Genomic DNA, 21851 nt, shown 5'->3' with positions numbered 1-21851 from the left:
GCTCATGTTTGAGTGTGTGTGTGTCTGTGTGTCAGTGTATGTATCTCTGTGTGTGTATATGTGTGTGCATGTGCGTGAACGAGTGCAGGGGCCAGAGGCATAGGACCCGCTGGAAATGAATGAACAGAGGATTGTGAACTGCCTTATTTGGATGTTAAGAAGCAAAGCTGGAGCCTCTGCAAGAGCAGGCCCTAGCCAGCTCTCCAGTCCGATCTTCTCACTTTATTTTTATTTATTATTATACTTGTGTGTTTGTGTGGGAAACTTGGATGTATGGTCCATAGTGCAAGTGTGGAGGTCAAAGCCCTTGTTGATTTTCTCCTTCTACAGTGGGATCTGGGAATCAAATTCCAGCTGTCAGCCAGGCATTGTGGCCCATGCCTTTAATCCCAGCACTCAGAGGACAGGCAGGCAGTTCTCTGTGAGCTTGAAGCCAGCTTAGTAGGACAGCCATGGTAGGGAGACCATGATCTCAAAGAAAGAAAGAAAGAAAGAAAGAAAGGAAAGAAAGAAAGAAAGAAAGAAAAGGAAGAGAGTGAGAAATGGAAAGAAGAAAAAGAAAAACTTTCAGTTGTCAGGTTTGTGCAGCAAGTATTTTTTTTTTTTTTTTGCTGATTTTACTGTGTTTTCTGGGCTCAAGTGACCTTTCCCCTCGTTCTTTGAATGCCAGGATCACAGGCTGCACCCTCAGGCAGGACCTCTCCCTTAGTGATCTATTTTTTTTTTTTTAAGTCATTTATTGTACGTTTTCCCTGTATGCATGTGCACCATATGCGTCCTGGTGCCTGAGGAGGTCAGAAGAAAAGACCAGATGCCCTGAAGTTATGACAGTCATGAGCCACCATGTAGGCTCTCGAAGCAGAGCAGAGCAGCCCCTGTTCTCTCTCATCCTGTGAGTCACCTCTCCAGCCGGCTCCTCCATTCTCAGCTCCAGGCAGATCTGCCCGGCAGTTTCGGCTTTCTGTCACTCAGTCCTTTTCATTCAGTCCTTTCTTTCCCACTCTTTCTTTCTTCCTTCCTTTCTTCCATCCTTTCTTTCTTTCTTTTAGATTTATTTATTTATTTAATGTATATGAGTACACTCCTGCTGTCTTCAGACACACCAGAAGAGGGCATCAGATCTCATTACAGATGGTTGTGAGCTACCATGTGGTTGCTGGGAATTGAACTCAGGACCTCTGGAAGCCAATGTTCTTAACTATTGAGCCATCACTCCAGCCCCCTCTTCTCCCTTTCTCTTTCCCTTCAAAGCCAGTTCTGGATGTTATCTAAGATCGGGTGCCTCTTTCCTGCTGTCTAACTCCGTTGCTTTGGTGTCCAACAATGGTTCAGACAGAGTACTTCACAACACATTTGAAAAATCACAGAATAGTAACATTAAAGTATAACAACAGGGGTGGAGAGGTGGCTCCTCAGCAGCTAAGAGCTCTGGCTCCTCTTGCAAAGGACCTGGGTTTGGTTCCCAGCGCTCACACAGTGGTGTAGACCCACATGTAACTCCAGTTCCTCTGTAACTCCAGAGCTTCTGATGTCTTCACCCGGCAGCAGTGCTCCCATACACAAACCCACAGACGTGCATAGAATGAAACATAAAATAAGGGGAGCTGGAGAGATGGCTCAGTGGTTGAAAGCACTCATAGTTCTTGCAAGGACCTGGGTTCTATTCTCAAATAAAATACATTTAAAAAAAATGAAATATAACAAGAACCATTCCTGGGTATACCTATAATTCTACCATTTGGGGAGCTGAGGACAGAGGACAGTTTGAGGCCAGCCTGGTCCTGTTAAAAATAAAAGACAGGGAAATGAGATAGCTCAGTGGATAAAGGTGCTGCTGCCAAGCTCAATAACCTGAGTTTGATCCCGGGAACCCACATGGTGGAAGGCAGGAACTGATCCTCGTGAGCTGTCCTCTGAGCTCTGAACACACACACATGCGTGCATGCATAACTAGCAAAGAAAAGTAGTGCAAACAGAAAGGGCAAAATGTGCTCAGGCTTCTTTAGAAAGCCTTGTCTGATTTGGAAGATCAACATTGAGAATTTTCTTTTTTACTATGGTGAGAAATTCATACCTAGACATGTATCTCAAGGGTAGAGTGCTTGCCTCACATGCTCAAGACCCTGTATTGAAAAAAAAAAAAACAAAAAAAAAAAACAAGTGGTGGCACACACCTTTAATGCCAGCCCTTGGGAGGCAGACGCGGGCGGATTTCTGAGTTTGAGGCCAGTCTGGTCTCACTCTGCCAGTAAGTTCCAGAAAAAAAAGGAAGAAAACAAAACAAAAAACAAGCACCAGTATTGAAAAAAGAAGTAGTTGGGAAGAGGTGGCACCTGTCTTTAATCCCAGTACTCCAGAGGCAGAAGCAGAGAGGCAGATAGATCTCTGAGTTCAAGGCCAGCCTGGTCTACAGAGAGAGAGTTCCAGGACAGCCAAGGCTACACAGAGAAACCTTGTCTTGCAAACAAAACGAAACAAAACCCACAAACAATAAAAAGAATATCACACACTGTCAGAAGTAGGTAATAACGTTTTGTATTGGCTATTGGTTTTTCAGAAGAAAGAATCCGAGAGAAACCTGTGGCCTTATGAGAAGCCAAGTGACGCCCCATCTCCAGTCTGAGCTCCCTGCCCTGTCTTGCCCGTGATAACCACCTTCCCTTTTCCTCTGAGGAATATGAGCACCATAAAGATCATTACTTAGAAGACACGCAGTGGCCTGTGATCCTGAGGCAGGGATGCTGCAGTCGGGGTAGCTGCCTCCAGTTGCAACGAACCTGCAGATCACCTGTGCTGCTTGCCAAAGCTTCCTGCCTGTGGCACACCGTTGTTCTTATTGTTCTTCGATAATGATGGAGACTTGATGGTGGGTTTTTCCCCAGATCTTCTCACGATATTTCTCTTTCTAATAAAAGAGAATACTTGTTGCACTCAGTGCCTGGATTATCTTTCGATCATTTTATTGTACTTCGTGAGTCAAAACATATTTGAACAGAAAGAAAGAAACTGAACTGGGAAATGAATCACAAGACACATTGATTTATTTATTTTTTCTGAGACAGAGTTTCTCTGTGTAGCCCTGAATGTCCTGGAACTCTGAATGTAGACCAGGCTGACCTCAAACTCACTGATCTGCCTGCCTCTGCCTCCTGAGTGCTGGGATTAAAGGTATACACCACCATGCCTAGTAATACACATTTCTTTTTTTTTTTTTCTTTTTTTTTTTTTAGATGTGAAAATCTTTATTGGATATTTTATTTACATTTCAGATGCCATCCCCTTTCCCCACTTTCCCTCTCTAGAAAACCCCTATCCCATCCCCGCTTCTCCTTTTTGCTTTTATACTATTTTTTTAAATGTTAATCAAAGGCTTTATAAGTTTGGTAATGCTCAATAACAAGGTGCCCATACAATTAGAAGTGTAACCCATTACCCAACCTAGATATATCAACTATCTTTGACTGGTGGAGACACGCAAACATCTGCCTCCATGTCCCCCCCTCTTGTCACTTAGCTCCTCCTCTCCTTCTCTTCTTCCTCTCCTTACTCCTCCTCTTCCTCTCTTTACTCCTCCCACCTTAGCTCCTCCTACATATCACCCTTCCTGTTAAAATAAAACTTTTCTCTTAAAATACAATTAGAGCATAACTATACCAATTTGGGTCAGTAAGGTACAAGATAGACCTAATACCCAGTCCATCATTTTGTTGACTAATCAGAACCTTTGTCATCTCTCCTAATTAAAAGACTTAGTTCTGAACCTGGCTTTTTTTCTTGGCTTTAGAATGAATGTCAGCTGAAAACCATCCTCTCAAACCTTTTCTCTCAAAGTAAATAGCCGGAATTGGCTATGAGACTATAAGTCTTCAACCCCACCAGAAATCCAGAATGACTGAGATAACTGAAATTATGGGAAGCACAAAGCATAGCTTCTAAAACTTAGCCAAATTATAGAGACCGCTGAACACCTGGACAGTCCCTATACTACAAAATGTTGGAGCATCCGATCTTCAGCCTTCTGGCCCAGGATTATCTGACAGACCTAGTGATGCAGAATTATTAAGGGCTGATTACTCTGTCTTGGCAGATATAATCAGTCGACTATTCCGAAAGTGTGTCCTTTTCTAGACAAGCAACACACATTTCTTGACTGAATACTCCTTGTAAACAAGAATGAAACCAGGCGCCGGGCAGTGGTGGTGCATGCCTTTATTCCCAGCACTTGGGAGGCAGAGGCAAACAATCCTGCTGACTATTCAAACACCGATGTTACAAATATTGCTAACTGTTATCAATATTATTGAATTCTTACATAAGTTAGAATGTTAACACAGATATCCATGCAAAATGAAAATGCATGAGAATCATTTAAAATATGCTTTACAAAAGCGTCACTTCATAGATTTTTATAGCAGGTTGAATACTAGAAACTTCTTCTGAGTTGTTATTTTTTTTACTTATTTATTTATTCATGTGTTGTTATTGTTTATTTGTTTGAGATAGGGGTCTCATGATGCAGCCCTCATTGGCCTGGAACTCACTATATAGATCAGGCTGGCCTCCAACTCACAAAGATCCACCTGCCTCTGCTATGGCTAGTTTATTCCTGTGTTTGTGTGGTGCTAGGGAGTGAACCCAGGATCTCACACATGCTAAGCAAGTGTTTTATATTGAGCTACACTCCTGATCTTGGTGGGATGAGGGGAGGGTGTTTGTGCTTTTTTTTTTTTTTTTTGAGACAGGGTCTTGCTAAACAGACTAGTCTGGCCTTGAACTCCTGTTAATTCATCCCAGGGTGCTTTATCCCAGGATTGGATAAAGCCCTGCTGATGATCTGTCCATAAAGTGTCTAGTGCTGTTGGTCCACTTGTCATTCAAATAGACTTAATCTTTTCCTCTCCTGAGAGAATACCACAGGACAACAAACGTAGAGATCATCATTTAAATAAATACACCAGGTTTGAAAGGAGAGGCATCCTGTTTGAGATGTTTGTGGAATTGTAGAATCTAGAGGAAGAAATAAATAAAAATATGAAAGTCCAGGGTTGAAGAAATGGCTCTCCTAGTAAGAGCACTGGCTGCTCTTGCAGACGACCTGGGTTTGATTCCCAGCACCCAAATGGTGGCTCACAACTGTAAGTCCAGTTCCTGGAGATCTGATACCTCCTCCTAGCCTTCTCCAGCAACGGACATGCATACATGCAGTCTCCAGCAACGGACATGTATATATGCAGGCAAAAAACCTATACTCATAGCCGGGCAGTGGTGGCGCACGCCTTTAATGCCAACACTTGGGAGGCAGAGGCAGGTGGATTTCTGAGTTTGAGGACAGTCTGGTCTACAGAGTGAGTTCCAGGACAGCCAGAGCTATACAGGGAAACCATGTCTCAAAAAACTCAAAACAAAACAAAACAAACCAAACAAACAAACAACAAAAAAAAAACAAACAAAAAACCCAACCAAACTAAAAAACCTCCTATATTCAGAAAATGAAAACAAATACATCTTAAAAATTTTTTTGATGGAATTAAGCCAGGCAGTGATAGTGCATACTTTAATCCCAGCACTCAGGAGGCAGAGGCAGGCAGATCTCTGTGAGTTCAAGTTCAAGGCCAACCTGGTCTACAAAGTGAGAGTTCCAGGACAGCCAGGACTACACAGAGAAACAAAAAACAAACAAAACAAACAAAGAAAAAAGAAAAAAGAAATTCAAAAGAAAAGAAAAAAAATTTTCTATACACACATACCACATACTGAAACCCCACAGACATACTCTCCTCATGCCTTAACTAAAGATTTAAACAGGGCCGGGATGTACTTCACTGACAAAATGCCTGCCTACCAGCATTCATATGGCTCTGGGTTTGATCTCTAGCATTTGAAAACTAAGGCAAGAAATATGGTAAGCTAAGTTACAAACTCCTCGTTTATCTCCTAAAATGTCTCAGGCAGCCAGGGTACAGTGTCTTACAAAGAACTGCAGGAACTTGGGATTCTGGTTTTTGTTTAGTTCTGAGGCAAGGTCTTAGCCTACTACAGAGCTGAGGAAGACCTTGCACTTCTGATTGTGCTGTCTCTCTCCCTGGAATTACAGGTGTGCACTACAACAGTGGATATATGCTTGGACTTTTCAAAAGCTAAGCAAAGATCTCTGTGAACTGAGCTGCAACCCCAGCTCTGCTAACAGGAGTTTGTTTGTTTGTTTGTTTGTTTCCAGAGCTGGCTGTCCTGGAACTCACTGTAGACAAGGCTGCCCTTGAATTTACAGAGATCTATCTGCTTTTGCCTCCCTCCCAATCGCTGGGATTGAAGGCGAGCACCACCACCTCCTGGCTGTTAACAAGATTTATAACAGGTACCTGGAGGTTAGCTCAGTCAGTAAAATGCTTGTCTACAAGTGTAAGGACTCTTTTGAACCTGATCCTCAAGACCCACCTGGTGAAAAGAGAGGAATGACTCCCATAAGATGTCCTCTGACGGGCTGGAGAGATGGCTCAGTGGTTAAGAGCATTGACTGTTCTTCCAAAGGTCTTGAGTTCAATTCCCAGGAACCACATGGTGGCTCACAATCATCTGTAAAGGATCTGATGTCCTCTTCTGGTATCTCTGGAAACAGATATAGTGTACTCATATAAATAAATCTTTAAAAAAATCTTTAAAAAAAGAAAAAAGATGTCCTCTGACATCCAAATACACTGTGCTGTGCCCCACTACCCAAATAAATAAATAAATAAATAAATAAATAGATAAATAAAGCAAAAGCCCCAACAACCAAAAAACAAGGCAGACAGCTCCTGAAAAATATTCCCAAAGGTTGACCTCTGGCCTCCACACATACAGATATACACATGCCGCTGTATGCATACACAAACATACAACCAACCAATCAATGTAACAGATTAAACAGGAAAGCTGAGCATTGTGGTGCATAAGCTTTAATTGCAGCACCCCGGAAGCAGAGGCAGGTGGATCTCTGTGAGTTAAGGCCAGTCTGGTCTAGAGAGTGAGTTCCAAGATAGTCAGAGCTGTGTAGAGAGACACTGTCTCATCTGGGTTTGGTAGCACATGCCTTTAATCCCAGTACCCAGGAGGCAGAGGCAGGCAGATCTTATGAGTTTGAGGCCAGCCTTGTCTACAGAGTTAGGTCCAAGATAGCCATGAGACCCTATTTCAAAGGAAGGAAGAAAGGAAAGAAGGAAGGAAGGAAGGAAGGAAGGAAGGAAGGAAGGAAGGAAGCCAAGATACAGAAGAGAAATCAGCCAGTGTGAAGCATATTCATATCAAAGAAACTAGTTAATGGTGCAACCAGGGACCTTGTTGTCAGACATTTTTCTGCATACCCTAGTGACATCCGCTATCCTGACTAGCTTTTTCCCCCCAGAGAATTAGTCACAGGCTGAGAAAGCTTCCTGCATGGAAGGGCAGGGATGTGGAGAGCAGAGGAAGTCCTGAGTGAATGAGTGAGTGGCCATAAAGAGGACCCTAATGCCCCAGACCCATGGGAATGGCAGAGCCTTTCCCTCATCCATTGTTGACAGTGCTTCCAGATGGAACACAGCCTCTGGGTGTTTTTATCCTAAGATAGCTCCCTACTGAGTCTTCCTACTGACATTAGCTAAACCTGCCTCCCTGTTCAGATACAATGAATCTGCTGTGTTTCTAAGAGTCTGTCTCTACTGGATCACAGGCAGGGCTTACCAGATCCCTCTCTCTCTCTCTCTCTCTCTCTCTCTCTCTCTCTCTCTCTCTCTCTCTCTCTCTCTTCTTTTGGTTTTTCGACACAGGGTTTCTCTGTGTAGCCCTGGCTGACCTGGAACTCACTCTGTAGACCAGGCTGGCCTCAAACTCAGAAATCCGCCTGTCTCTGCCTCCCAAGTGCTGGGACTAAAGGCGTTCGCCACCACTGTCCGGCCTTACCTTTTCTCTATGTATGTCTGTCATCTCTTTCTTCCAATCACCCCAGTTAGATCAACCTCTAACCTGCAGGTCAAGGCACAGGAGCTGACCTGAGCATGGGATCACAGGAGACAATGTCTGTAAGCAGGGTGCCCTCACTCTGGAGCCCCAGCTTGGTCCTCATAGACTCAAGCAAGGGGCACCCTGAGCATAGTACGTTTGGTGGAGATAACATAATCTGTTTCTCCACATTGTGGAGTGGGCTCTGGAAAGAACAGGACTCAGCAGGTTTTGGTGTTCTATTAGTTCCAAAGAATGGAGATGCTGAGGAGAGCAAAATGGCTCTGGTGGTTGAGGCACCTGCCTGACATCCTGAGTTTGATCCCTGGCAGCCTCACAGTGGAAGGAGATGGGCTCCTGCAGGAATGGCCTCTGATCTGCACATGGTATCATTAGCTCCCGTGCAATAAATACAAATTAAAAATCATTGCATAAGTCTTCCCCTATGAAGAGTTAGGGCGAGGATCGAAGGAGCTGAAAGGGGTGTCGACCCCATAGGAGGACCAACAGTATCAACTAACAGGACCATTCAGAGTTCCCAGAGACTAAGCCACCAACCAAAGAGCATACATAGGCTGGTTCGTGTCTGGCTTCAGTGGAAGAAGAGCCTAATCCTGTAGAGACTTGATGCCGCAGGGAAGGGGAATGCTGGCCTGGGTGAGGTGGGGGGTGGGGAGCACCCTCTCAGAAGTAAAGGGGACAGGAGTAGGGTGAAGAACTCAGGGGTGGTGGAAGGGATGGGAAAGAGAGGCAACATTTGGAATGTAAATGAATAAAATAATAATAATAATAATAATAATAATAATAATAATAATAAAGTCAGGGTCTCAGTGTGTAAATCTAGCTGGCCTGAAACTTGGTAAACCTGGCCTGGAACTCACAGAGACCTGACTGCTTCTGTCTCCTACATGCTGGGATTAAAGTCATGTGCCACCACAACTGGAAAAGAAAGTTTATTTGTTTGTTTGTTTGTTTGTTTCTTTTTTTCGAGACAGGGTTTCTCTGTGTAGCCCTGGCTGTCCTGGAACTCACTCTGTAGACCAGGCTGGCCTCGAACTCAGAAATCCGCCTGCCTCTGCCTCCCAAGTGCTGGGATTAAAGGCGTGCGCCACCACCACCCGGCAAGAAAGTTTAAAAAAAATTTATTTGGGATGACTGAAGAGATGTCTCCAAGGTTTAAGGGCATTTGTTGCTCTTCAAGAGGGCCCAAGTTCATTTCCCAGCACCCACTTTAGGTGGCCTGTGACTCCAGCTTTGGGGATCCACTGGACTCTTGACTCTTGTGTCCTCAAGTACCCACATGTATATAGACATCTGCAGACACAACACACATGTAAATAATTTTTAAATATGTACATATGTATATATACATATATATGTATATACATATATATATATATTTTTTGAGAGTGTTTGTGTGTGTGAGATGGGGGAGGGGCACATTCTCCACAGGACATATATGGAAGTCAGAGGACAGCTCTGAGGAGTTGGGTTTCTCCTTCCACCTTTATTTGATTCTGGGAATCAAAGGCAGGTTGGCAGGTTTGTGTGGCCAGCACCTTTACCTGCTGAGCCACCTTAACAGCCTAGAAAAAGAGTTTTAAAGGAAGAGGGGCAAGGTAATAAGAGCCACACCTGAAAACGGACAGGTGACTCTTGGAGGCAGGAGGGTATAGGGTGGGGAGAAGTGAAATCTACTAACTTGAATACTAATCGAAAAATAAAATAAATAGGGCCAGAGAGATGGCGGCTCAGCCGTCGAACCAGCTGCTCTTCCAGAGGACTGGGCTGCAGATCCCCACCACCCACCCACACGGCAGCTCACAACCATTTGCATATCTAGTTCCAGGGGTTTTAACACCCTCTTCCAGCCTCTTCAGGCAACATACACATAAGGTACACAGACACGCTTAAAACTGAAACATCTAAACACGCTTTAAAAAAAATCTGCCAGGCATAGTAACACACACCCTTAATCCTAGCACTTGGGAGGCAGAGGCAGGCAGATTTCTGAGTTTGAGGCCAGCCTGGTCTACAGAGTGAGTTCCAGGACAGCCAGGGCTACACAGAGAAACCCTGTCTTGTCAAAGAACCAAAAGCCAGGCAGTGGCTGTACTCCCCTTTAATTCCAGTAGTTGGGAGGTAGAAGCAGGTGGGTCCCTGTGCGCTTGAAACCAGCAGGTCTACAAATGGAGTTCCAGGATAACCAAGGCTACATATACAGATAGACCAAATAAATAAATAAATAAATAAATAAATAAATAAATAAATAAAATTAATTGATTAACTAAATCTAGATAAACAACCAGATTTGGTGGCTAACCTTTAATGCCCTAACTCCGGAGGCAGAGGCTTATGGGTCTCTTATGGAGGTCTAGGCCAGCCAGGGCTCAGTAGAGAGATTTTGTCTGGAAAATGAAAACAAAGAAAGAAAGAAAAGAAACAAACGACATTGCCTATGAGAGCTCTCGGTATTAATAGGAAATCGCTTGCTTGCAATGTGCTCATTGAATAATCGTCCACGGTGAGTACCAAAGCTGCTCCGTGGCATCCACGCCCTGTGCAAGCTCCCAGTGGGAGCCACTGGAGGGAAAGCATTTGCTCTGCAGGAACAGAGTGTTGTTGGGAGCAGGTGACAGAGTCTACTGTTTCCTAATTGCTAGGGAGCCGTGATGGGGGCAGCGTGGGAGAAGGAGCAACCCTTGAAGTGAAGGCAGCTGCAAAGGTCCTTCCCACAGCCAGCAGTAATATTCTGCAGGGTTATCAGGAACTCTCTGCTCCATCACGGCCCAGTCTGTCAACCTCAGCAGCTGGAAAATCAGGGATGTCGTGGGATAAGAGACAGGGACAGGTGCTCTGCTGGCCTGATCCATGCCCTGAGGGAGTCCAGATTACACACAGACCGGAACACTAAACCTTCAGGCATCAAAGTTCAAGAAGAAAATACGTTTATGACGGGGGTGGGGTGGGGGTGGGGGAATCTGTGTGAAGTGGCACACACTATTGGGAAGGCAGAGGCAGGAAGAAGGCTAAAGGTTCTGGAACCATCCTGGTCCACACAGTAAGTCTAAGCCAGCCAGGGCTACACAATGAGACCACATCTCAAAAACAAACAAGCAAAAGGGGAAAGGTTGATGGGTTCCTCATGATGAAAACCCAACTATCATGTAAAAGGCTGATGTGTTCTGTAGAGAGGGGAAAAAAAAAAAAAACTAAATCACGTGATGCAGGTGGCCAGGATGAAGTTCAAAGACAGATGAAGGATGTGGGAACCACAGCTTAGGTAATTGACCTACCTAAAGAAGCAGGATGTTTATTAATGTAAATGACTCAGAGCCGGGCTTGTGCGCACAGGCTTGCAGTTCCAGCACTCAGGAGGCTCTGGCAGGAGGATGGCAAGTTCAAAGCCTGCGTGGCCTAGACAAATCCTATGTCAAACACAAAGAGAGCTGGTGAGGTGACTCAGCATCTAAAGGCGGTTTCCAGCCAACCCTGATGCCCTGGAAGCCACGTGGTGGAAGGAGAGAACGGAATCCTGCAAGTTGTCCTTTGACCTCCACAGTTAAGCCTGCATCACACACACACCAATTTAAAAAACACACTTCCAAAAAAGAAAAACAAACAAGCAAATGAAAACCAACTCCCCAGATGACAACTTGAGCTTCCCAGTGCGTCATCTAGAGAAGCCTCGAGTTTGATCCACAGTGTCACACACAATAACAAGAACAATAAAACACAGCAGCAGAGCACAGAACGGCTGGGCAGAGTGGAATGCACCAGTCACTCCAGCTACTTGGAATGCAGAAGAGTCACCTCAGGCCAGGAATCTGAGGACAGCCTGGCCAACATAGCCTTTCTCAATGAAGCAAAACTAATCCCTACAAGTTCAAGGCCAGCCAGCCAGGTTTATATACTGGCTTTGACCTCTGGACTTCTTTCTTTCTTTTTTTTTTTTTTTTTAAAGATTTATTTTTATTTACATAGTACTCTGTAGCTGTCTTCAGACACACCAGAAGAATGCATCAGATTCCATTACAGATGGTTGTGAGCCACCATGTGGTTGCTGGGAATTGAACTCAGGACCTCTGGAAGACCAGTCAGTGCTCTTAACCGCTGAGCCATGTCTCCAGCCTGACCTCTGGCCTCCTTATACACATGCATGAAACCTGCAAACACATTTGTGCACATTCGTCACACCTCTCAATAAATAGATAGATAGATAGATAGATAGATAGATAGATAGATAATTAATTAATTAGAAAATTAAAAGCTGGGAATAGTATAGGAAGCAAGTAATCCCATCACTGGGGAGGTGGAGACAGGAAGATCAGAAATTCAAGGTCCTTTTAAATTTGATCCCTGAATTACACTTGGTGGAAGGAAAGAACCCACTTCTGCACACACACACACACACACACACACACACACACACACACACACACAGACAGAGAGAGAGAGGCGCACACACAGAGTGAAACAAAGTAAAACAATTAAAATTAAAAAAAAAAACAACCCACAGAAGTCTGAGAAGGAAAGAGGCAAAGTCCAAGGCTGTCCCCAAGAACTGCTAATCCCCATAATAACCAAGATTCAGACAGGGCAGCAGGAAAGGTGTGGCAGGTTCTGCATTTAACGCAAACAGGTCAGCTCTCATTCTTACCCAGAAGGCTTTGCTTTCCAGGTCTCAGAAGACCTGATTTTGGGCGGGGCTCGAGGAGGTTAGTGTGTGGAGTCTATTTGCTGGCGAAAGTTGAAAGGTGCCCAGTGAGAAAGAAGAGACTAGCACACAAGCAAGAACCCCTCACACAGACCACTTGGCAAGCAAGCTCGAGTTATTCTGGCTTGGTTTAAAGAGTAATATCATAATGTGTATACTGGATCTGGATCTGGCTTTCCTTTTTTTTTTTTTTTTTTTTTTTTTTTTGTTTGTTTGTTTGTTTTTGATTCTTTCTCTGTAGCCTAGGTTGGCCTCAAACTGACATCAGTCTCCCTGCTTCTGCCTCCCCAGTGCTGAGATTACCAGCAAGAGCCACCCTGCCTGGCTTTAGTCAGCACCTCTAGCCTGCATGCCTTACACATCCTGTGCATCGCTTTTTTTCAGCTGAAGATAGAACCTAGGGCTCACACAGGCTAGACCAGTCCTTTCCACTTGCTGCCCATGGCTCTGGCCAGTGCTTAGGAAAGGGCAGATAAACTCAGGCATTTCTTTCCTTTCCTTTTCTTTTCTCTTTTTTTTTTCTTTCTTTCTTACTTTCTGTTTGTTTTTGTTTGTTTGCTCTGGAGACAGCCTCTCACTATGTAGCCCTGGCTTTCCTAGAACTACTATGTAGACCAGATTGGCCATCAAACTTAGAGATCTGACTGTGCCTCCCTAGTGCTCAGTCTAAAGGCACATGTCACCACACTGGGCTAAACACAGGAATTTCATGATCACGAGGGGGATCTACATACCTCTGCTTTGTTTGTTTTTCCTCTGGGTTCCAGGACACCTGTAATATTTGGCTTTAGGAAAAGACCCATGTGTCACTGTGAATGTCCCCTGAGGCCCCTCATTCTCTTGGCCATTTATCACAGAGAGGGCATGGTACAGGGCGAGGCTTAGGGCCTGGTTTGCTTGCAAGGGTAGCTGGATCAGAGGACAGGACAGGAACCGTCAGTTTGTTTGCTCCTCAGCTGTTACAGGAAAGGACTTTGTGAACCACACCTTGAGCAGAAAGTCCACCTGGCCCCACGGAGGCCTTCTAGACTTGGCAGAAAGACTCCAAAGGACCTAGCTAGAGCTCTCACTTTCATCTGATGGTGGGAGTTTGGACGGGATAGCTCAGAGGCCTAGCATTTGCTTGGCAGGTGTGGAGCCCACTTTCATCTCCAGCAAAAGTATTCACTCACCCACTGCCTGGATTAACTTCAAGAGCCTGGCTGGGAGAGAAGGGCAAGGAAAGCAACTACCTGGCCTGGAACTTGCTCTGTAGACCAAACTGGCTCTGCTTCTGGAGCACTGCAATTAAAGGCATGTGACATCACTCGCCAGCTGGCCAAGGTGATCTCCCACTGAACTTAGGTAAAGCAGGCAGGTTTGTTTGTTTGTTTGTTTGTTTTTTTTTGGTTTTTCGAGACAGGGTTTCTCTGTATAGCCTTTGGCTGTCCTGGAACTCACTCGGTAGACCAAGCTGGCCTCGAACTCAGAAATCCACCTGCCTCTGCCTCCCAAGTGCTGGGATTAAAGATTAAAGGCGTGCACCACCACTGCCTGGCAGCAGGCAGGTTTTGAACTCATAGAGATCTGACTGCCTCTGCCTCCCAAATGCTGGGACTAAAGACAAGCCTATCTAGGCACACTAGTGGTGCATGAACAAACTTACAGGCAAAATATTATGTACATATAAAATAAAGGTAAATAAGTGTTTAAAACAAATATGCCCATAAAGCTTGGCTCTCTCTCTCTCTCTCTCTCTCTCTCTGTCTCTCTCTCTCTCTGCCTCTCTCTCTGTGTGTGTGTGTGTGTGTGTATATATGTTTGTGTGTGTTTCTCATTTAGCCCAGCTTGTGCTCAGACTCTGTGCTAGCTGAGGATGTTCTCAAACATTTTATACTCTTCTTCCTCCAAATACCAAGTGCTATGGTGTAGGTATGTGTCATCATTCCTGCCTTATTCAGTGCTGGGAATCGGTCCGAGGCCTTGTGCTTGTTAGCCTAGTACACTACCAATTGAACTCCATTATCTGATCCCCAAAATACTTTTTTCCCCTCCTTTTCTACAGTGTTAGGGATTAAACATCGCAGGGCTTCACATGTACTAAGTACACACTCTACAAGGACACTTCTGAAATGCTACAGGGCTTTAACAGTTTCTGTTGTGGTGGGTTTTTGTTCGTTTTTTTGTTTTGTTTTGTTTTATTTTGTTTTTGAGACAGGGTCTTATGTAGTCAAACTGATCTCCCACTAAACTGAGGATGACTTTGAGTTGCTCCTGATCCTGCCCCTGCCTCCTAAATGCTGGGATTACAGGCAGCACTGCCTCCCCCAAGCCCCACCTTCACCCCTGCATACTCTTAACTTTTCTCTTAATGAAGACAATCTCAGCCTTTGGGGCTTGTCACAAGTCTCTTCTGCTAAACTTGCAGGGAATTTAAGTAAGTCAGCAGGAGGGGAAAAGCCTCACCCTGCTGGAAAGGCCCAGTGGCCAGGGGGTGTGAGAAAGAGGGAGGGCAGGTGCCCTGGAGGAGGAAGACGACAGTCCTGATTAGGAGGCTGAGACTCTAAGCCTTGGGGGGCTCAGGGAGAGGTGGTGAAACAGGAACTCTGGGGGAGAAGCTGGGAGGCTCAGAGGCTGGCCGGGGTACAGAGCACGGAGCCCAGGCTGAGCTTTCTGACCTGTGTCCCCAGGGCAATGGGAAGGCAGGGAGGAGTGTTGGCTGAGGTTCTCTGGTTATATCAAAGGGCAAAATTGCAACAAACTTGGTCATAGATCAAATTGGCTCCTATTTGCAAGTTGGTCTGAGAGTTCAGACGGGGAAAAACAGTAAGTTTTGTAAGGTGGGAACAAAGAAACAAAACAATAAAAAATGCTGATTAGCTCCTGCTATTTTTGGTAATGGTTAAACCTGGGACTTCCTTACTGTGCTGACTCAATCGGACTGGCATCTCCTGTTTTGCGGGACAAGCGGTCTATTTTGGAAAAAGTCTGCTTTGTGAGAGTTTCCCTGTGATTTTGTGGCACAAGGCTTGAGTTACTCCATTTTGGTCTGGCATAGTCTGTCGGGACCTAGTGCAGAAGCTGTTCTGAAAGATGTATTTTATGGTTAATTGTGGTGTGTGTGTGTGTGTGTGTGTGTGAGAGAGAGAGAGAGAGAGAGAGAGAGAGAGAGAGAGAGAGAGAGAGAGAGAGAGAGAGAGCAGGTGCCCTTGGAGGCTAGAAGGGGGATGCCAGATCTGTGAACTACCCGATGTGAGTGCTAAAAACCCAACTCAGGTCCTCTGTAAGAGCAGTGTATATTAGTATTCTGTCTAAACTCCACCTCCACAGATACCTGGCAACAGCCAGGTAGGCCTGGCCCACTTTAAAAGGGGCTGCTTGCCCCCTCCTTGCTCTCTTACTCTCTTAGTCAATTGCTTACTCAATCTCTTGCCTCTAGCTTCTCTGCCCCCTCCCCTCCCCCTTCCCTTCCCTCTCTTTCTACGTGGTCATGGCCAGCCTCTACCTCTACTTCTCTCTCTCTGCCTCTACTACCTTCCTGGCCCCCCTCCCCATGCCCTGAATAAACTCTATTCTATACTATACTGGAATGTGACTGGTCCCTCAGAGGAAAGAGATGCCTCTGCATGGGCCCGCTGAGACATCCCCTTCCCCCATACCCCTCCATACACGCACAGAACATACTCTCTTTATCTTTTTATAAACACTTCAGTGTGTGCTCCCCTGTCCTCCCCACTGTGTGCTCTTAACTGATAAGTTGTCACCTATCATCTTTGTTTAAACAGCAAAAGCCTTGCGTCTGCTGGTGCATTTTTGTAATCCCAGCTACAACAAACTTGAGGCAGGAGAATTGCAAGTTCCATGCAGGCCTGGGGGAACTCAGCAAGACCATGTCCTAAATAAAAGTGAAAAAATGGGCGGGGGATGTAGCCCAGTGGTAGAGTGCCTGCCTGGTGTACACAAGGCTTTCCTTGGCTTTGATCCTTAAAGAAAGTAGCTTGCCTGTAGTAGCAGAAGCCTGAGGCAGGAGGATCACTTGAAAGTTGAAGGCCAGCCTGTGATAGAGAGTCTCAGATGGCCACATATTAAGACACAATCTCCAAAACAAGGCTGGAGAGATGGCTCAGGGGTTAAGACTTGTTGCTTTTGCAGAGGACCTGAGTTGAGTTCCCAACAACCACATGGTAGTTCACAATAGTCTGTAACTCCAGTTTCAGGGGATCTGATGCTCTCTTCTGGACTCTGTAGGCTCAAAGCACATATGTTACATACACATACATGCAGGCAAAACACACATGCATATAAAACATACATGTGTGTAGGTCCTATTCTGCATGTGTGTACGTGTATGCGTGTGTGCATGTGTTTGTGTGTGTGTGTATGTGTGTGTGTGTCCTATCCAGCAAAACAAAGAAAGCAAAATGGGCAGGGAGAGGCTGGGAGGAGGGGAAGGAGGGAAAACTGTGGTCAAGAAATAATATATGAGAGAATAAAACCAAAACAAAACAAAAAGCCCTGCAGCAGCGGCATGTGCTTTCAATTCCAGCACTTGGAAGGCAGAGGCAAGCGGATCTCTGTGAGTTTGAGGCCAGCCTGGCCTACAGAGAGAGTTCCAGGGCTACACAGAGAAACTGTGTATCCAAAAAGAAGCCAAAAAAACCCCCAAAATCCAAACAACAACAATAAGAAACAAACAAACAAAAAAATCAAACCAAGGCTAAGCAGAAACTCAAAATAAATAAATAAAATACAACCAGAGAGCCAATCATGCACTGAGCCAAGGGGCTGAATTTGCTAACTATGTTTCAGAGGATTAGGAAAAGTTGTATGTGTTTTGTTTTAAAGTTTCGTTTATTTGTTTATTTAAGATGATGTCCCCATGTGTTGCCTAGAATGGTCTTGAACTCCCAGGCTCAAGGAAGATCCTATTTAAATTTCCAAGAATGGGGAGGACAGGCTTGCTCCTGGTCACACAACATAAGAGACATTAAAAAAAAACAAAATGAGTGCACGCCTTTAATCCCAGTACTTGGGAGGCAGAGGCAGGCGGATTTCTGAGTTCGAGGCCGGCCTGGTCTACAGAGTGAGTTCCAGGACAGCCAGGACTACACAGAGAAACCCGAAAACCAGAGTCTTTAGGTGTAGCCCTGGCTGTCCTGTAATTCACTCTATAGACCAGGGTGGTCTTGAACTCATAGAGATCCACCGGCTTCTGCTTCTGGAATGCTGGGATTAAAAGTGGGTGCCACCATGCCCACTCAATTTTTGTATTAGTTACTTCTCAGTCATAATAGTTGTCTTAAGTGTGAGGGTGTGTGAGTATGTGTATGAATGTGTGCACATGTGGGTATGTACAAGTGAGTATGTACAAATGTGTGAGTGTGTGTGGTGTGTGTATGTGTTTTCAGGTGTGCATTTAAATGTGTGTGTGTATAGGTTCTACCCAGCATGGGTGTGTATATGTGTGTGTGTGAGTGTGAGTGTGAGGGTATGTTTGCAAGTGCTCAAATGTGTGAGTGTCTCTGTATGTAGGTCCTACCCAGCATGTGTGTGTGAGTGTGTGTGTTAGTATGTATGAGTGTGTTAGTGTGTGTGTTAGTGTGTGTGTATTAGTATGTGTGAGTGTGTGTTAGTATGTGTATTAGTATGTGTGAGTGTGTGTTAGTATGTGTGAATGTGTGTATGTGTATTAGTATGTGTGAGTGTGTGTTAGTATGTGTGAGTGTATGTGTGAGTATTAGTATGTGTGAGTGTGTGTTAGTATGTGTGAGTGTATGTGTATTGTTGGGAGCCGCGTGAGCGTGACAATATTCACCATTACAAGATGGCGCGGGCATCCTGTCCTCCCACTAGTAAACAACTGACTGCGCAGGTGCAAAAGACAAAAAGCGCGCCAAAGTCACTGCCCATTCCGGGGCGTATTATGGGTAATGAGTGAACAGCCAATCAGAAGTGAACACGTCACTCTAGGGTGTATATAAGCAGTGCCTTTTCCGGGCTTTCTGTCTTTCCGCTTCTGCTTATACAAGAATAAAGCCTTGCTGTGGTAACCACCCGAACACCGCCTTGCGTGTCTCTTTCGCGGGCGAAGGGGACACGAAGGGGCGTGGAACAGTGTATTAGTATGTGTGAGTGTGCATGTGTGTGCATAGGCTTTTGCAAGGTGAAGCCTTGATGGAGGAAGTGTGTCACTGGAGTCAGGCTTTGAGCTTTTACAGTCTCCGCCCACTTCTTGCTCTCTTTGCTTCCTGGGTGTGGATGAAAATGTGACCAGCCAGATGCCGAGTCCTACACCATGCTTTCTCTCACTGTTGCCACATCTTCCCTGCCACGATGGGGTCTATTTTTCTGAAACTGTAAGTCAAAACCAGCCCTGTCTTTGGTTGCCTGTTACTATTGTCACAGCAACCAGAAAGTAATTAATACAGCATATTTGTGAGTTTGGGGGGGTGTACATATGTATGTATGTGAGGTAAGAGGATGGCTTTAGGTTGGGTCTTCCTCTTCAAGTCCTATCCCTCGTGTGTGTGGTGTGTGTGTGTGTGTGTGTGTGAGAGTCCTATCCAGTGTGTGTGTGGCACACATGTTGCCAGAATAACTGTGTGGTCAGAGGATGACCTCAGGTATTGATTTATACGTTTTACCTGTCTAGAGCAGGGTTCCTTGTTGCTTCCCACTGCATATACCAGTGTCCTGTGAGCTGGGAATTCTCCTGTCTCCACCTCCCATCTCACTGTAGGAAAACTAGGATCAGCATTGCTTGAGTTCTGAGATCCCGAGTCCTTGAGCTTGCCTGGACTTTACACACCAAGCCGTCTCTCTGTGCTTGCCTGGACTTTACACACCGAGCCGTCTCTCTAACCCCTCTTGTTTTTCTTTGCTGTCTTGCACTGGCCTGGGGCCTGCTAATTAGGGATCTGTCTGTTTCTGCCTCCCCAGCATTGGGGATGTAGACACACACCGTCAGGCTGGCCAGATGGCCTGATTGGTAGAGGCCTGTGCTGCCAAGGCTGATGACCTGGGTTCAGTTCCAGGAACCCACACAGTGGAAGGAAAGAATGGACTTCTGCAAATCTTGTTGGGTGTTTTGGTTTGGTTTTTGAGACATGGTGTTATTATATAGCCTTGGTTAGCCTGGAACTCTCTATGTAGACTGAGCTGGCCTTGAACTCACAGAGATCATCTGCCTGCTTTTTCCTCTAAAGTGCTGGGATCAAAGGCATCCCCCACCTCACCTGTCTAGGTAAAGTAATTTTGAAATTTAGTTCTTCACCCTGGAAATCACAATCGAATGAGTCTGCCAGGCATCATGGAGCGTACCTGTAAGCCTGAGGCAAGAGCATCTCCAGTTTAAGTTAGCAACCTGAGTTCACAGTTACACAGTGTGTCAGAAAACCAAGGGCTGCACATAGACCATAGTGTGAAGTACATGCCCTAGCTGGGATTGAAACTATGACCCTTAAGCACACTCTTACTACTGAGTTAAAACCCAGCCCTACAGATTGATTTATATGATTTTGCCTGCAGATTATTTCCTGTCAGCTAGTGAGAAAATACTGTTAAGAGCTGAACTACTCTGGGTGTGGAAATACTCTTGGGAGGCAGAAGCAGGAGGATCAGGAGTTCTAGGTCATCCTCTGCAGCATACTGAGTAAGAGTCCAGCCTGGTCTACAGAGTGAGTTCCAGGCCAACCTGGGCTACACAGAGAGACCCTGTCTCAAACCCCATCAATCACAAAACCAACTGTGTGTGTATGCTGAGGCTCACACCAAAGGCCTTTGCATGCTAAGCACGCTCTACCACTGAGCTGTTCTCCCAGACACAGAGGAATTTACAGAGGAGATAAATATTCCTACAATTACTTTTCAAGGCTCCTCTGTTGCAATTTTTTATGGGTCTCCCCACTTCTTTGCTCCATCTTCATGTCCCTGGGCCATTGGTTTCTTTTTTATCTACATTCATCTTTTCCCGTAAGTATTCCTATGAGGATGTAGGATCCTTCCCTGGTTGAGTTCTCTGCAAAGTAAAATTCCCCCAAACATTTATATGTAAATGTATTTAGGAAAACAACGCACTTAAAACGACTGTTGTATTCTCTAGATAGTGTGTTCCTGGAACTTTATCTAAAGCAACCAAGGAAGGCAAATGGCAAATGGCCAGGCCTGTAACCTCAGCATGTAGGAGTGGGGGTGGGGGTGGGGGTGGGAGTGGGAGTGGGGGTGGGGGTGGGGTGGGTTTAGGCAAGAGGGTTGCTATTAGTGCCAGCCCAGCCTAGGCTACATAACAAGACTGTGGCTCAGAAAAATAAGCAACAAGAATGACGCAAAATAAAATTAAAAAAATAAAAATACTGAGTAAGGGGCTGAAAGTGTAGCTTTTGTCAAGGAACTGAGTTCCTATCACAATAAAAGTAAGTAAATAAAAAATTAAGGGTATGGTGGCATATGTTTTTGTTACCAGCAAAGGCAGAGGAGGCGGATCTCTGAGTTCGAGACCAGCCTGGTCACGCCTGTTCTTCCCTCCTCTCTGTACCCTCTTTTGCCCTCTTGCTCCTTCTCCCTCTCCTGGTCCCTTCTCTTGTCCCCCTCTCTCTTCTTCTCTGGCTCTCCCTCTCCTCTCTCTCCTCTCTGGCCATGTTCAGTCTGGGCTCTTCCAGATGCCTCTGTCTGTTCTCTTCCGCATAGCTACAATGCGAACCTTCTCATTATCCACCATGTTTAGGGTGGTCAGGTCCTCATTTTGCTTCAGAGTCCTCCACAAGAGTAGTTCAGCGGGTGCTGTTAACCGTTAAGCCACCTTGCCTCTTTGTTTCGTTGGTTTTTTTGAGACACGCTTCCCCTTTGCTGGCTGCCTATCCTGGAACTTGATGTGCAGACCAGATTGGCCTTGAAGTCAGAGAGAGCCACCTGTGTATTGTATAGATGCATCACTTATCACTTATACCGTCTATGGTGTAGGCAGGAAATAGAAGGTGGGACATCCGGGAGGAGAAAGAATTCTGGGATAGAGGGAGCATGAGAGCCACCTGGGAAGATGTGAGGGAATGGACACACAGTACCTGAGAACAGGTTAACCAGTCAGTGGTAGAATGTAGGGTGAAATTGTTGGGTTATCTAAGTTAACGATCTAGTCAGAGAAGAGGCTGGCTATATGGCCAAGGTATTTGTAAATATATTTTGAGTCTGAGTCTTATTTCTG

General features: G+C 45.3%; 1 long non-coding RNA gene across 2 annotated transcripts; it reads right to left on the bottom strand.

Annotated features, from left to right (window-relative positions):
- Positions 1 to 2519: 2519 nt before the first annotated feature.
- Positions 2520 to 13897, bottom strand: LOC143442201 (uncharacterized). 2 transcript variants are annotated; one of them, XR_013110211.1, is made up of 3 exons: positions 13408 to 13897; positions 6436 to 6606; positions 2520 to 2905 (listed from the first exon to the last, which is right to left on the bottom strand). It is a non-coding gene; the product is annotated as an uncharacterized LOC143442201 (long non-coding RNA). The 2 variants fall into 2 exon arrangements; XR_013110212.1 differs by lacking the exon at positions 13408 to 13897 and adding an exon at positions 11253 to 11508.
- Positions 13898 to 21851: the final 7954 nt, after the last annotated feature.

This window comes from Arvicanthis niloticus, chromosome 5, assembly GCF_011762505.2.
Source record: "Arvicanthis niloticus isolate mArvNil1 chromosome 5, mArvNil1.pat.X, whole genome shotgun sequence".
In the NCBI taxonomy this organism is placed as follows: domain Eukaryota; kingdom Metazoa; phylum Chordata; class Mammalia; order Rodentia; family Muridae; genus Arvicanthis; species Arvicanthis niloticus.
The sequence above is the reverse complement of the archived record's forward strand: the minus strand, read 5'-3'. Positions and strand labels throughout refer to the sequence as shown.